Here is a 13,863-nt window from a genome sequence, read left to right on the forward strand (position 1 = left end):
TCTCTAGGGCATCTAAGTCTTTTTCAACCAATTTGTAAAACAAATCAATACTGTTGCCTGAGGCAAGGTGTGGAACCCATTTTGACTTCAGTTTTAGACCACTGTCCTCCCTTAGGTTTGTTGTGCAATCAAGATCTTGCAGGACCTGATGTATTGTAATGGGGTCCTGTTCATTTTCCGTAATAGATAAAAGTAAAACTCTGTCTCTAATATCTTGAATGGATAGATCACCAACCATAGTATCTGTTGTACCTTTTTTATTCGGGATTATGTTAGTGGCAAAAAACTTTTTTAGTTTAAGATTTCTCGAAAATTTGAAAAGATCTATTTTCACATTTGTCATGTCACAAACTGGGGATGGGCAAAAACCCATACCCTTACTCAGTACCGAAATCATATCAGTTGTCAACACAATATCAGATAGGTTAATAACCTGTATTTTCTCTGTGTCTTGATTTATTGTTTGACCTTGCTCCAGGATCTGGTATTGACTCGTTCTCTTGTGTTTAGATTTGATGCCCCCCCTACAGCCTCTCCTTGCTTTACTCTTAGGTCCTCTCTTGCTCTGTTGTTGTTTTCTTTGTTGCCTATTCTTATCCGTTGTACTTCCCGTAAAAAACTATTACTCGGGAGTACATTGGACACCCCTTCTGTGGTTCCCTCCGTTCCTGGAACTGAGACATTACTAGATGAAGCAGAACTCACTGTACTAATTAGTGACGATCTACTACTCGTCAGTTGTTGATCCTGTTTAACCAGGTTATCAAATTTTTTGGCAAATGTAAACACTCTACCATTACGGTAGTCTATTTCGTCACGTTTTAGTTTACGCGCTTTCTTTTCTTTAGTTTCTTCTTCAAATTTATTCAAAATATTTTCTAAAATAGCATAATTCTTTTTAGCTACTTCAGGCAGATTAAGTTCTACAATTTCTTTTTCCAATATATCAGCTTCTTCCGCTGCTTTATGAACTTTTCTTTCAGCATTTTCTATTAGAATATTCATCAATCGCATGGAGTTACCAGTGAGTTCCTTTTCCCAGAGGAGAAGTAAATCCTCATCGAGATCATCGTATGTTGGAAATATGGTAGATCTCAGGCCTCTTGGAATTCTTTCCAGGCGTATATATTCTTTGAGTGTAGCTCCGTCCCACCATTTACCTATTTCGGTTTTTTTAAGTCTTTCAAGTCTAGTAAATTTTGCTTTTAATCCCTCATTTGTTTTCACATTCCCTTGCGTCACAGCTTTATTAATTGAGATCCCTGCATGTAAATTTCTGAAAAGTTCCTCAGCTATTTTGTTTCTATCACTTCTTGAACTCATGTTTGTCAAATTAATTTTGCTTAGTGGCACACTTCCCGCAGCAGTCCCAATTATAAGACAAAAACCAAGCCACAGTGGTAGGGACAAATTGCGCAGAGAAATGTTATATTCGTTCTAAGTGTAAAAAAGAACCCTTGCTACTAGGTTAACAATACGACAACCACTAATGCCGTAATCTCGGTAAACCAAGTCTACCCCAAACATCAACAATTTTTGAAACCGAGCAATAGGGTTCTAAAGTAAAGTCCAAGTAATGGTGATAGTGCACAACAAAAAGAATATTTTCCAAATTGTTTTCAGTTGTTCAAGTCTTGTCTTTTATTCTTTGACAGAGCTTCTTCGATGTGAGCCCCCTGTCAGCCAACACGTGTTTCGTCCTGACTATATCACATCATGGACTTCATCAGGGCTGCAGGCAAACAAAAGTATATAATAACCAAAATACATAAGCATGTATCGCTGAGCAAAATTCATACAACTAAATTAGCATAGTGAGCTGTAGTCTTGAGAATACAGTTTATGGTGCCGGATAACCTAATAGGTTTAAGTGGTGATCGGAGCCAGGATTATGATATAGTGTGTTCACCGAAGAGTAGAGAGTATTCCGTGAATATAGGAAAGGAAGTGAAGCACCTGAAGGGGAATAGTTTGTTAGAAAAGAACCTGAAGACAAACCAATCGTAGTGAAGAAAAAAATATATAAACAAGGCTATATAAGCCATGAAGACGAAACCACTATCTTAACTACTAATCTCCTAGGTAACGGCAAAATAACCCATAAGTTTATAGTAAACACCAAGTGTATTCTTACTGTATATGACAGTACCACTGTGTTGAGTCGTAAACGAAGTATAAACTCACCTATATAAGGTATGATCAAGGGCTTTAACTATTAGGTCAAAAACCTGATGTTGCATTCATGAGCTAAAATTGGTAAACAAAAATTATCGTCTTGAGTTATTATGATCCAATTGGATTTCCTTGTTTGGCGCTAGCTTAATTATACAATAAAAGCGTACCGGTAGTTTCCAGGAAGTGGACTTAACTCGAATTCTTCACGTTTTACAGATGTTTAGTATTCCGCACTATTAATAGATCTTTGTACCCTGAGGTAAAGAAAAAAACCAGACGATAGTATATGTGTCTGATAATAGTATGAACATAAATATGAAATGAATATCGTCAACTAGTAAATAAATTTGTAGTAATTTCGACAACAAACAGCCAAGAGAGAGCCTAATATCAATATGGTGTTTAGTATCCTGTCACATAAACACGAAACAGATTGCTTAGCTCTATTGAGCTACTATGCCTTGTCCAATTAGACTTTATACTTCAGGCGATAGGTGAACCATATGTAATAAATTCTAGTGTGAACAGCGCTTACCTTTAAGTGTTCAGACCGGTCCTATATCTTCCCATTAACCGTTCTGTAGTATTCCGCGCTATTGATAGATAAGTTCCCTGAAGTAAAGAAGTACCAGAATATAACCTCCTTATCTAATAAACCACAAACTCAAAATGAAGTAACTATCATCATTTGTCAGTGAAATAAGTTTATCTAGTCAGCAGGCTGCCAAGAGAGAACCTGATGTCGATATAATGTCTTACCCATGTAGGGTATCCTATCATATAATCGTAAAGCAGATAGTGAGCCCCGTTAAGTTCCTATGTCATGTCCAAATGCATTTATCATTACTAGCAGTCAATATACCATATGTTATCAAATATAATGTAAACAGCGCTTACCTAAAAGTATTCAAACCGGCCTTGTATCGCGACCGCGTATCATTATGTCGGCGTCTGCAACCGGCGCCATCTTAGAGTGGAAATAAATAGTCCAATTGGATAACGGACTAACACGTACTGCTCTCATGTCCCCGCTGGGCGCCATCTTAGAATGGTTAATTTACAACCTAAGTCTCAATAAACTGTCGTTAGCTCGGCGTCAACAGCGAGCGCCTTCTTGTATTGGGATTAGTAGTCCGATTAAATGACGACCCAAAATACTATTATTATATCTTCATCGAGCGCCATATCATAGACGAATAATCTAGATAATATATAAAAACGGTAAAGACCTGCTATATAAACCATTCTACTATATAATTAATCTTTTTCTTTCCTACTCCTAGCAGTTGCTGGCTACCTGTACTTCGGTTTACTATTAAATTCGAGTCATCGCGTCAACACGATAGTTTCTACGTGACGCTCCTATTAATGTGGTGTCAATATCTTTTAACAATAAATTGTTAAGTACTCTCTAATAGGTTAACATTCACCTAATGACAGGCTGGGCAAACCATCTCAAGTTATTATCTCAATTGGATGGCTATAAGTAATAGTCAATCAGTAGCAATACTGAAAATCAATTATTAAGTGATTTGCTAACTAAATTAAAGGGAAAAAAGGAAGAAAAGAAAAGTACCAATTGCCACAAGGCAACACCAAAGTAGAGCCCCACCATGACAGATTCCCTGTGTGGCAAGGTCAACAATAATAGCCAGTATAGTACTTTATATACATATTCAAAATGGATACAGTTTTCCAGTAAATACATTGAGAGACTAGAAGGGGAGGTTTATAATGGAATAACAGAGAGTAATTCACAATAACTGTATCATGTGTCACAATGTTGTTACTACTGACATTATTATCAGAGGCTGACATGAAATAGGAGACATATGGAAGCACATTCAATTATGCACCCAAAAAATATTGTAATTCATTTTCCATATTTATCCCCTTATTCACCGCATGTAGCCTCAGAATCCAGCGTGCTTCAGTCTGCCGTAGCTTTAATTCTCGATTTCCACCTCGGATATCACTAGGTACTGATTCTAATGCATGGAATTTGAATTTCTGAGATTTGTTCTGATCTGAACATTCTAAGGCATGATGAACTATAGGATATCTATCATCCATGTTTTTTAATGCTCTAAAGTGTTCAGCGATTCGAATTTTAAGATTCCTGACCGTACTGCCCACATAGATCTTCGAGCAATTACAAATAATAACATAAATGACAAATTTGGTGTTGCAGTTAATATACTCAGTTATGTGAAACTTTCTAGATCCGTTAAAAGAAAACTCCTTGATTCCTGATAAGGCGTGTTTGCACATGCTGCAATCCCCGCATTTATGGAAACCCAAGCTTCTGCTCTGTTGCCAGGTAATATTTGTGTCTTTTTTCTTTGGGTAGCTCGGGCTTACCATATTGCGAATTGTTAAGCCTTTGCGGTAAGTAAGGCTAGGGTAATTGGTCAGGATCTTATTGAGATCTGAGTCTGATGTGAGAAGACTCCAATGCCGTTTAAGTATGTTAAATACTTTATGCGACCAAGGGTGGAAGTTTGTTACCATTCTTACTAATTGTTCTCGTTTGTCCTTGACGATGTGATGTGATTTTAAAGTGTCATTTCTGTTGAGAAGACAAGCTCGTTTTTTTGCTTTCTCAATTACATTTTTGTCATAACCCCTATCCAAAAATCTCTCTTCAATGTCTATTAAACAGTTAGAAAAATCAGTATCCTTACTGCAATTACGGCGTGCTCCAGTACCGCACGTCTGTTGGTACCATTCCCCCCCAAACAGAAATACATTGTGCTCCAAAATCATTCGCGACATATCTATTATCATTTGCGAATGTTCCAGAAATTCAACTGGTTTCTTGTCCAAATAATAGCGTAAAGCTTGTAGGCCTTGCTCGTGTGTGATATTAGTGTAAAGAGACACCACATCTAGTGTGACTAGGGTCATAGACTCATCCCAGGGTATATCCATAAGTGTGTTAAGAATATGTTTCGTATCTCGAATGGTGGATGGTAAGTTATGAACATACGGTTGCAAGTAAGTGTCCACAAATTCAGAGATACGTTCTGTTGGACCACCAATTCCCGACACAATTGGTCTTCCAGGAGGTGAGGTTGCATTTTTGTGGATTTTGGGTACTGTGTACATACATGGGTATCTAGGTTTATCAATCAGAAGATAACGAAATTCATCATCACTCAGTAAGCCTGTAGTATTCCATTCTTTAAGTTGTTCATTAATCCTGATCTTAATAGTAGGAATCGGATTACCAGAAAGTTTTTTATACCACAATGTGTTATTTAATTGACTCAGTATCTCTTTTTCATAGTATTCTGTAGACATTATTACTATATTGCCTCCCTTGTCGGCTTCTCTTATTGTAATTGATGAGTCTGCCCTCAATTGTTTCAATGTTAATCTTTCTTTAGATGTTAAGTTATCAACATGGGGGAATGATTTCCGATGGTTGATGGTTTTCTCTAGGGCATCTAAGTCTTTTTCAACCAATTTGTAAAACAAATCAATACTGTTGCCTGAGGCAAGGTGTGGAACCCATTTTGACTTCAGTTTTAGACCACTGTCCTCCCTTAGGTTTGTTGTGCAATCAAGATCTTGCAGGACCTGATGTATTGTAATGGGGTCCTGTTCATTTTCCGTAATAGATAAAAGTAAAACTCTGTCTCTAATATCTTGAATGGATAGATCACCAACCATAGTATCTGTTGTACCTTTTTTATTCGGGATTATGTTAGTGGCAAAAAACTTTTTTAGTTTAAGATTTCTCGAAAATTTGAAAAGATCTATTTTCACATTTGTCATGTCACAAACTGGGGATGGGCAAAAACCCATACCCTTACTCAGTACCGAAATCATATCAGTTGTCAACACAATATCAGATAGGTTAATAACCTGTATTTTCTCTGTGTCTTGATTTATTGTTTGACCTTGCTCCAGGATCTGGTATTGACTCGTTCTCTTGTGTTTAGATTTGATGCCCCCCCTACAGCCTCTCCTTGCTTTACTCTTAGGTCCTCTCTTGCTCTGTTGTTGTTTTCTTTGTTGCCTATTCTTATCCGTTGTACTTCCCGTAAAAAACTATTACTCGGGAGTACATTGGACACCCCTTCTGTGGTTCCCTCCGTTCCTGGAACTGAGACATTACTAGATGAAGCAGAACTCACTGTACTAATTAGTGACGATCTACTACTCGTCAGTTGTTGATCCTGTTTAACCAGGTTATCAAATTTTTTGGCAAATGTAAACACTCTACCATTACGGTAGTCTATTTCGTCACGTTTTAGTTTACGCGCTTTCTTTTCTTTAGTTTCTTCTTCAAATTTATTCAAAATATTTTCTAAAATAGCATAATTCTTTTTAGCTACTTCAGGCAGATTAAGTTCTACAATTTCTTTTTCCAATATATCAGCTTCTTCCGCTGCTTTATGAACTTTTCTTTCAGCATTTTCTATTAGAATATTCATCAATCGCATGGAGTTACCAGTGAGTTCCTTTTCCCAGAGGAGAAGTAAATCCTCATCGAGATCATCGTATGTTGGAAATATGGTAGATCTCAGGCCTCTTGGAATTCTTTCCAGGCGTATATATTCTTTGAGTGTAGCTCCGTCCCACCATTTACCTATTTCGGTTTTTTTAAGTCTTTCAAGTCTAGTAAATTTTGCTTTTAATCCCTCATTTGTTTTCACATTCCCTTGCATCACAGCTTTATTAATTGAGATCCCTGCATGTAAATTTCTGAAAAGTTCCTCAGCTATTTTGTTTCTATCACTTCTTGAACTCATGTTTGTCAAATTAATTTTGCTTAGTGGCACACTTCCCGCAGCAGTCCCAATTATAAGACAAAAACCAAGCCACAGTGGTAGGGACAAATTGCGCAGAGAAATGTTATATTCGTTCTAAGTGTAAAAAAGAACCCTTGCTACTAGGTTAACAATACGACAACCACTAATGCCGTAATCTCGGTAAACCAAGTCTACCCCAAACATCAACAATTTTTGAAACCGAGCAATAGGGTTCTAAAGTAAAGTCCAAGTAATGGTGATAGTGCACAACAAAAAGAATATTTTCCAAATTGTTTTCAGTTGTTCAAGTCTTGTCTTTTATTCTTTGACAGAGCTTCTTCGATGTGAGCCCCCTGTCAGCCAACACGTGTTTCGTCCTGACTATATCACATCATGGACTTCATCAGGGCTGCAGGCAAACAAAAGTATATAATAACCAAAATACATAAGCATGTATCGCTGAGCAAAATTCATACAACTAAATTAGCATAGTGAGCTGTAGTCTTGAGAATACAGTTTATGGTGCCGGATAACCTAATAGGTTTAAGTGGTGATCGGAGCCAGGATTATGATATAGTGTGTTCACCGAAGAGTAGAGAGTATTCCGTGAATATAGGAAAGGAAGTGAAGCACCTGAAGGGGAATAGTTTGTTAGAAAAGAACCTGAAGACAAACCAATCGTAGTGAAGAAAAAAATATATAAACAAGGCTATATAAGCCATGAAGACGAAACCACTATCTTAACTACTAATCTCCTAGGTAACGGCAAAATAACCCATAAGTTTATAGTAAACACCAAGTGTATTCTTACTGTATATGACAGTACCACTGTGTTGAGTCGTAAACGAAGTATAAACTCACCTATATAAGGTATGATCAAGGGCTTTAACTATTAGGTCAAAAACCTGATGTTGCATTCATGTCAGCCTCTGATAATAATGTCAGTAGTAACAACATTGTGACACATGATACAGTTATTGTGAATTACTCTCTGTTATTCCATTATAAACCTCCCCTTCTAGTCTCTCAATGTATTTACTGGAAAACTGTATCCATTTTGAATATGTATATAAAGTACTATACTGGCTATTATTGTTGACCTTGCCACACAGGGAATCTGTCATGGTGGGGCTCTACTTTGGTGTTGCCTTGTGGCAATTGGTACTTTTCTTTTCTTCCTTTTTTCCCTTTAATTTAGTTAGCAAATCACTTAATAATTGATTTTCAGTATTGCTACTGATTGACTATTACTTATAGCTATCCAATTGAGATAATAACTTGAGATGGTTTGCCCAGCCTGTCATTAGGTGAATGTTAACCTATTAGAGAGTACTTAACAATTTATTGTTAAAAGATATTGACACCACATTAATAGGAGCGTCACGTAGAAACTATCGTGTTGACGCGATGACTCGAATTTAATAGTAAACCGAAGTACAGGTAGCCAGCAACTGCTAGGAGTAGGAAAGAAAAAGATTAATTATATAGTAGAATGGTTTATATAGCATGTCTTTACCGTTTTTATATATTATCTAGATTATTCGTCTATGATATGGCGCTCGATGAAGATATAATAATAGTATTTTGGGTCGTCATTTAATCGGACTACTAATCCCAATACAAGAAGGCGCTCGCTGTTGACGCCGAGCTAACGACAGTTTATTGAGACTTAGGTTGTAAATTAACCATTCTAAGATGGCGCCCAGCGGGGACATGAGAGCAGTACGTGTTAGTCCGTTATCCAATTGGACTATTTATTTCCACTCTAAGATGGCGCCGGTTGCAGACGCCGACATAATGATACGCGGTCGCGATACAAGGCCGGTTTGAATACTTTTAGGTAAGCGCTGTTTACATTATATTTGATAACATATGGTATATTGACTGCTAGTAATGATAAATGCATTTGGACATGACATAGGAACTTAACGGGGCTCACTATCTGCTTTACGATTATATGATAGGATACCCTACATGGGTAAGACATTATATCGACATCAGGTTCTCTCTTGGCAGCCTGCTGACTAGATAAACTTATTTCACTGACAAATGATGATAGTTACTTCATTTTGAGTTTGTGGTTTATTAGATAAGGAGGTTATATTCTGGTACTTCTTTACTTCAGGGAACTTATCTATCAATAGCGCGGAATACTACAGAACGGTTAATGGGAAGATATAGGACCGGTCTGAACACTTAAAGGTAAGCGCTGTTCACACTAGAATTTATTACATATGGTTCACCTATCGCCTGAAGTATAAAGTCTAATTGGACAAGGCATAGTAGCTCAATAGAGCTAAGCAATCTGTTTCGTGTTTATGTGACAGGATACTAAACACCATATTGATATTAGGCTCTCTCTTGGCTGTTTGTTGTCGAAATTACTACAAATTTATTTACTAGTTGACGATATTCATTTCATATTTATGTTCATACTATTATCAGACACATATACTATCGTCTGTTTTTTTTCTTTACCTCAGGGTACAAAGATCTATTAATAGTGCGGAATACTAAACATCTGTAAAACGTGAAGAATTCGAGTTAAGTCCACTTCCTGGAAACTACCGGTACGCTTTTATTGTATAATTAAGCTAGCGCCAAACAAGGAAATCCAATTGGATCATAATAACTCAAGACGATAATTTTTGTTTACCAATTTTAGCTCATGAATGCAACATCAGGTTTTTGACCTAATAGTTAAAGCCCTTGATCATACCTTATATAGGTGAGTTTATACTTCGTTTACGACTCAACACAGTGGTACTGTCATATACAGTAAGAATACACTTGGTGTTTACTATAAACTTATGGGTTATTTTGCCGTTACCTAGGAGATTAGTAGTTAAGATAGTGGTTTCGTCTTCATGGCTTATATAGCCTTGTTTATATATTTTTTTCTTCACTACGATTGGTTTGTCTTCAGGTTCTTTTCTAACAAACTATTCCCCTTCAGGTGCTTCACTTCCTTTCCTATATTCACGGAATACTCTCTACTCTTCGGTGAACACACTATATCATAATCCTGGCTCCGATCACCACTTAAACCTATTAGGTTATCCGGCACCATAAACTGTATTCTCAAGACTACAGCTCACTATGCTAATTTAGTTGTATGAATTTTGCTCAGCGATACATGCTTATGTATTTTGGTTATTATATACTTTTGTTTGCCTGCAGCCCTGATGAAGTCCATGATGTGATATAGTCAGGACGAAACACGTGTTGGCTGACAGGGGGCTCACATCGAAGAAGCTCTGTCAAAGAATAAAAGACAAGACTTGAACAACTGAAAACAATTTGGAAAATATTCTTTTTGTTGTGCACTATCACCATTACTTGGACTTTACTTTAGAACCCTATTGCTCGGTTTCAAAAATTGTTCACATTAGTAATCCTACACAATACAGGGCCCTTGTCTGGTTATGATTCTTCCTTGTGGCACTAGACCTGTAGTGTTCTCTGAAACTAATTCACCTTCGGGTAAACCCTTTGCTAGCTGGGCCCATCTAGAGGTCAGGTAAAAGCATGATTCAGGCTTAGGTACTGCCTCAATTTCGTTGTCACAAGTCCAATGCTAATTCAGTTCATAGTTCATTTCAATTCCTACCCCTGGTATGTGATAGTCCTTTTTTTGCTTCTCCAGAGTGGAGAGGGGATTACATGGGAGGCAAAGAGAGTCCCAGGGTCCCCCTGGTGAAATAGGCAAGGGCTCCTTCTTTGGTTATGCAACCGTGCGGCCAAGTTCTGTTAGCAAAGTGGCCCTTATGCCTAAATATCGGAACATACCTGGCTGCTGTGGATTATAAGGACAGAGGGTAGGTTGTTGACTGGCAGCAACTGAGGCGGTAGCCAACCCTTGACAAATGTGTGATCAAAAGGTGACACCCTCTTTTCTTCCTGGGCTTAGTTCAAGTAGTGTAATCTATTGATAGAATCCAATGTGAAAATAAATGGCATTAGTAGTGGTATCCTCATCGGTAGGAGAGCAGGTTTTACACATAGGTATTTCCGATCATTAAATATAGTCTTTTTTTCCCACCCATTTTTATTAGAGTTTTAACATTGACCATAGTATGCAGGCCAGCACACGCTAGCAGATGAACAAATCAATGCGAGTAGTAATCCCACCTTAGCCCTTATATTCAAGTGTTATATTTCTGAGATAATCAGGAGACACAGGTTCCTCAAAGTCATCAAACATATAATCAATGCAAACAATAAGGCAAGTTAGCAGGAGACATACAGAGAACATAGCTCGGCAGGGGAACTTTCCCTCCTATCCCGTAGCTTATGAGACCTCTGCCGCACCCACCCTGTTGTGGTAAATCCTTGATTTGTTATTTGGAAGACATTCCACAACCTCTGCGACAGCAGCTCCCCCCCCCCTCTGACTGTCTGAGAGTGGTTAGGGAGGTCACAACTTATGAAGAGGACGTGCTATATTTGCATATGGCTTGGTATGAACTGGGGTGGCGAAGTAAGCTAAAGAACGATGATGGATTCAACCCAGATCTGTGACTAGGGGTGAGTGTCTGAAAAGTTTCAGCACTCCATCCAACATCTCCTTGTGTTTCTTTTGTTCATCCTAAGTTGGACGGGTATGCCCTTACTTGGGTTCCTTGCTCACTTTGCCACTGGATTAAAGCTAACCCGGCTGATGAGCAGTGTAGCCCCAAAACCGGTCCCAGGATGCATGTTTCCGGTCCAGGGAAGACCTGGCTTGCCGGTTTGGGCTGGACTGATCCCATGAGGAACAGGGTCAAGACTGAATTGCATATGGCTTGGTCTGAACTGGGGTGGTGAAGTGAATTAAAGAACGATGATGGATTCAATCCAGATCTGTGACTGGGGAGAGTGTCTGAAAAGTTTCAGCACTCCTTCCATCATCTCCATGTGCGTACTATAACAACAAATCAATGTTCTCTTTCCTGTGTATCAGGGTCTACCGGGGGTCCTCTAAGACATCCAGTAACCCTTCCCAGTCTGTTACAATGGGTCTCTTTCGCAGCCCCCTCACCTCCTCCTGCAGCAACGCCACAACCTTGGCTCTACCCCACTTAAGCGTCGCCGCGCTCCAGTGCCCCGCCCCTTGCGAAATTGCAGCCTTCCAATGCATAGCGACCAATTTATGGACCATCAGCATCGCTAAAACGATTAAACGGTTTAAAGTGTCCCCGGTGTGCCTGCGCTCATTTAACCCCAACATAGAGCTCGACATACTAGATCAGTGCGACCTGTTATTCCTGCGAGCTTTATATGTCCCATACCAGTGGGCAGTTCCAGAAGATATGCGCCATGTCCACCTCAGGCTCCATGCACTGTGGGGAAGTCGATGCGTATCCAGGAAAGATTGTGTGGAGTGAGGTAAGCCATGTGTAGAATGTTGTGTTGTATGTACTGGACTCAGGCATTATGGGAGACATTTTGTGAGTGTAGGAGGGCCCTGTTGCATTCCTTCTGCATCAAGCCCTGGCCAATATCCCCTCCCAAGCCCTGAATGGATCACTCCCGGGCTTTGGAATTGAGACCAGTAATGTCTGATGGAGTGTTGTGGGCAAACGCCCCGTGGTGAGGATGGCAGTATATAGCTTCAATAGTTTTGGGACCAAAATAATTTCATACGCTTTGTAAAACTCAGTGAGCAAATCATCCAGTCCTGGGTTCTTACTTGTGGTGGACCCCTCGGATGGTGTCTCGGATTTTCTGCTCCGTAAGGTGGGTGTTAAGCTCTTCTTTTGCAACCGGTTCAATGACTGACAGTGCAAATGTTCCGAGGAGTTCATGGATTTGGAACTGATGGTCCACCTGGGGGGGGAGGGGGGGGGGATAGAGGGTTATCATAAATTGATCAGTAATAGGCGGTGAATTACGTATTTATGTCCATTTGGCAAGTGGCGAGTAGTGTCTGGGCTACTTGTATCGCGTTATGGGAGTGGTTACCGTGGCGCTCTTCAGTAACCATGCCAACAGGCGACTCGGATTATCACCCTCAGTGTTTATCTTAGCATGGTACGTTCTATAGTCAAGACGCCTCAACGATTCCATGAGGCTAACATGTCGCTCTCTTGCCGCAGACAGTGCCGGTCACTCAGCTGGGTCGACTTGTGCTGTGACCTCAAGGGCTCCTAGCGAAACCTTAGTTTGGATGACATCACAGTGTAGGGTGGCTCTTGAGTCCATCATTGTATGTATGTATGTATGCAGTGACCCCGCAGCACCACCTTCATTGTCTCCCATTCTGTCAGTCTCATGGTAGCAGTGCCCCAGTTGTTCGTTAGTAGTATGAGAGTGCAGTGCTAGTTGAGTCCCTAAATAGCAGATCATCCAGGGCAATGGGTTGTAATCGCCAGGTCAGCACTGGAGGTAGTATTACCTCGCTACGTTAATTGGATCTGAAGTGTATTGTGATACGACAGGGCCTTTCGTAGATAAACAAAAAATGTAATCTTCAGCTGGGTGGCATGGTGATATAGAATGTGTTCGAGCCTCACATGAAGCTCATGTGGCGATGAGTAGGGTCTAGCTGCAGTAGGCACCAACTATTTACTAAGGATCATTGTGCAAGCCACTGGTACAGATAAGTTACAGACTCCACTACAGGGGAGGTCGTCAGGTTAGGGTGAAATCAGTCCAGTTATGGGTTCAGCACACATCTAAAATCACCCCTATAATCCAGGGTATATGTGCCTATCCGGTCAATATATTGAAAAGGCTCACCAAAAATGTTTATTGTGCCACATTCAGAGTGTAATTACTTCCTAGCAACAGGGGTTTGACTTCCAGTTGTCTATACACAAATATATCAATAACATCCCAAGGGTCTATTTGTGTTACTGTGCTCTTAGCGGGCACTGAGGACCTCACCCATATAAGGACCCCACTAGCAAACCCCCGAAAATGTGGTGCTGTACCATTACCGTGACTG

This window comes from Triturus cristatus, chromosome 3_2 (assembly GCF_964204655.1).
Source record: "Triturus cristatus chromosome 3_2, aTriCri1.1, whole genome shotgun sequence".
Classification (NCBI taxonomy): domain Eukaryota; kingdom Metazoa; phylum Chordata; class Amphibia; order Caudata; family Salamandridae; genus Triturus; species Triturus cristatus.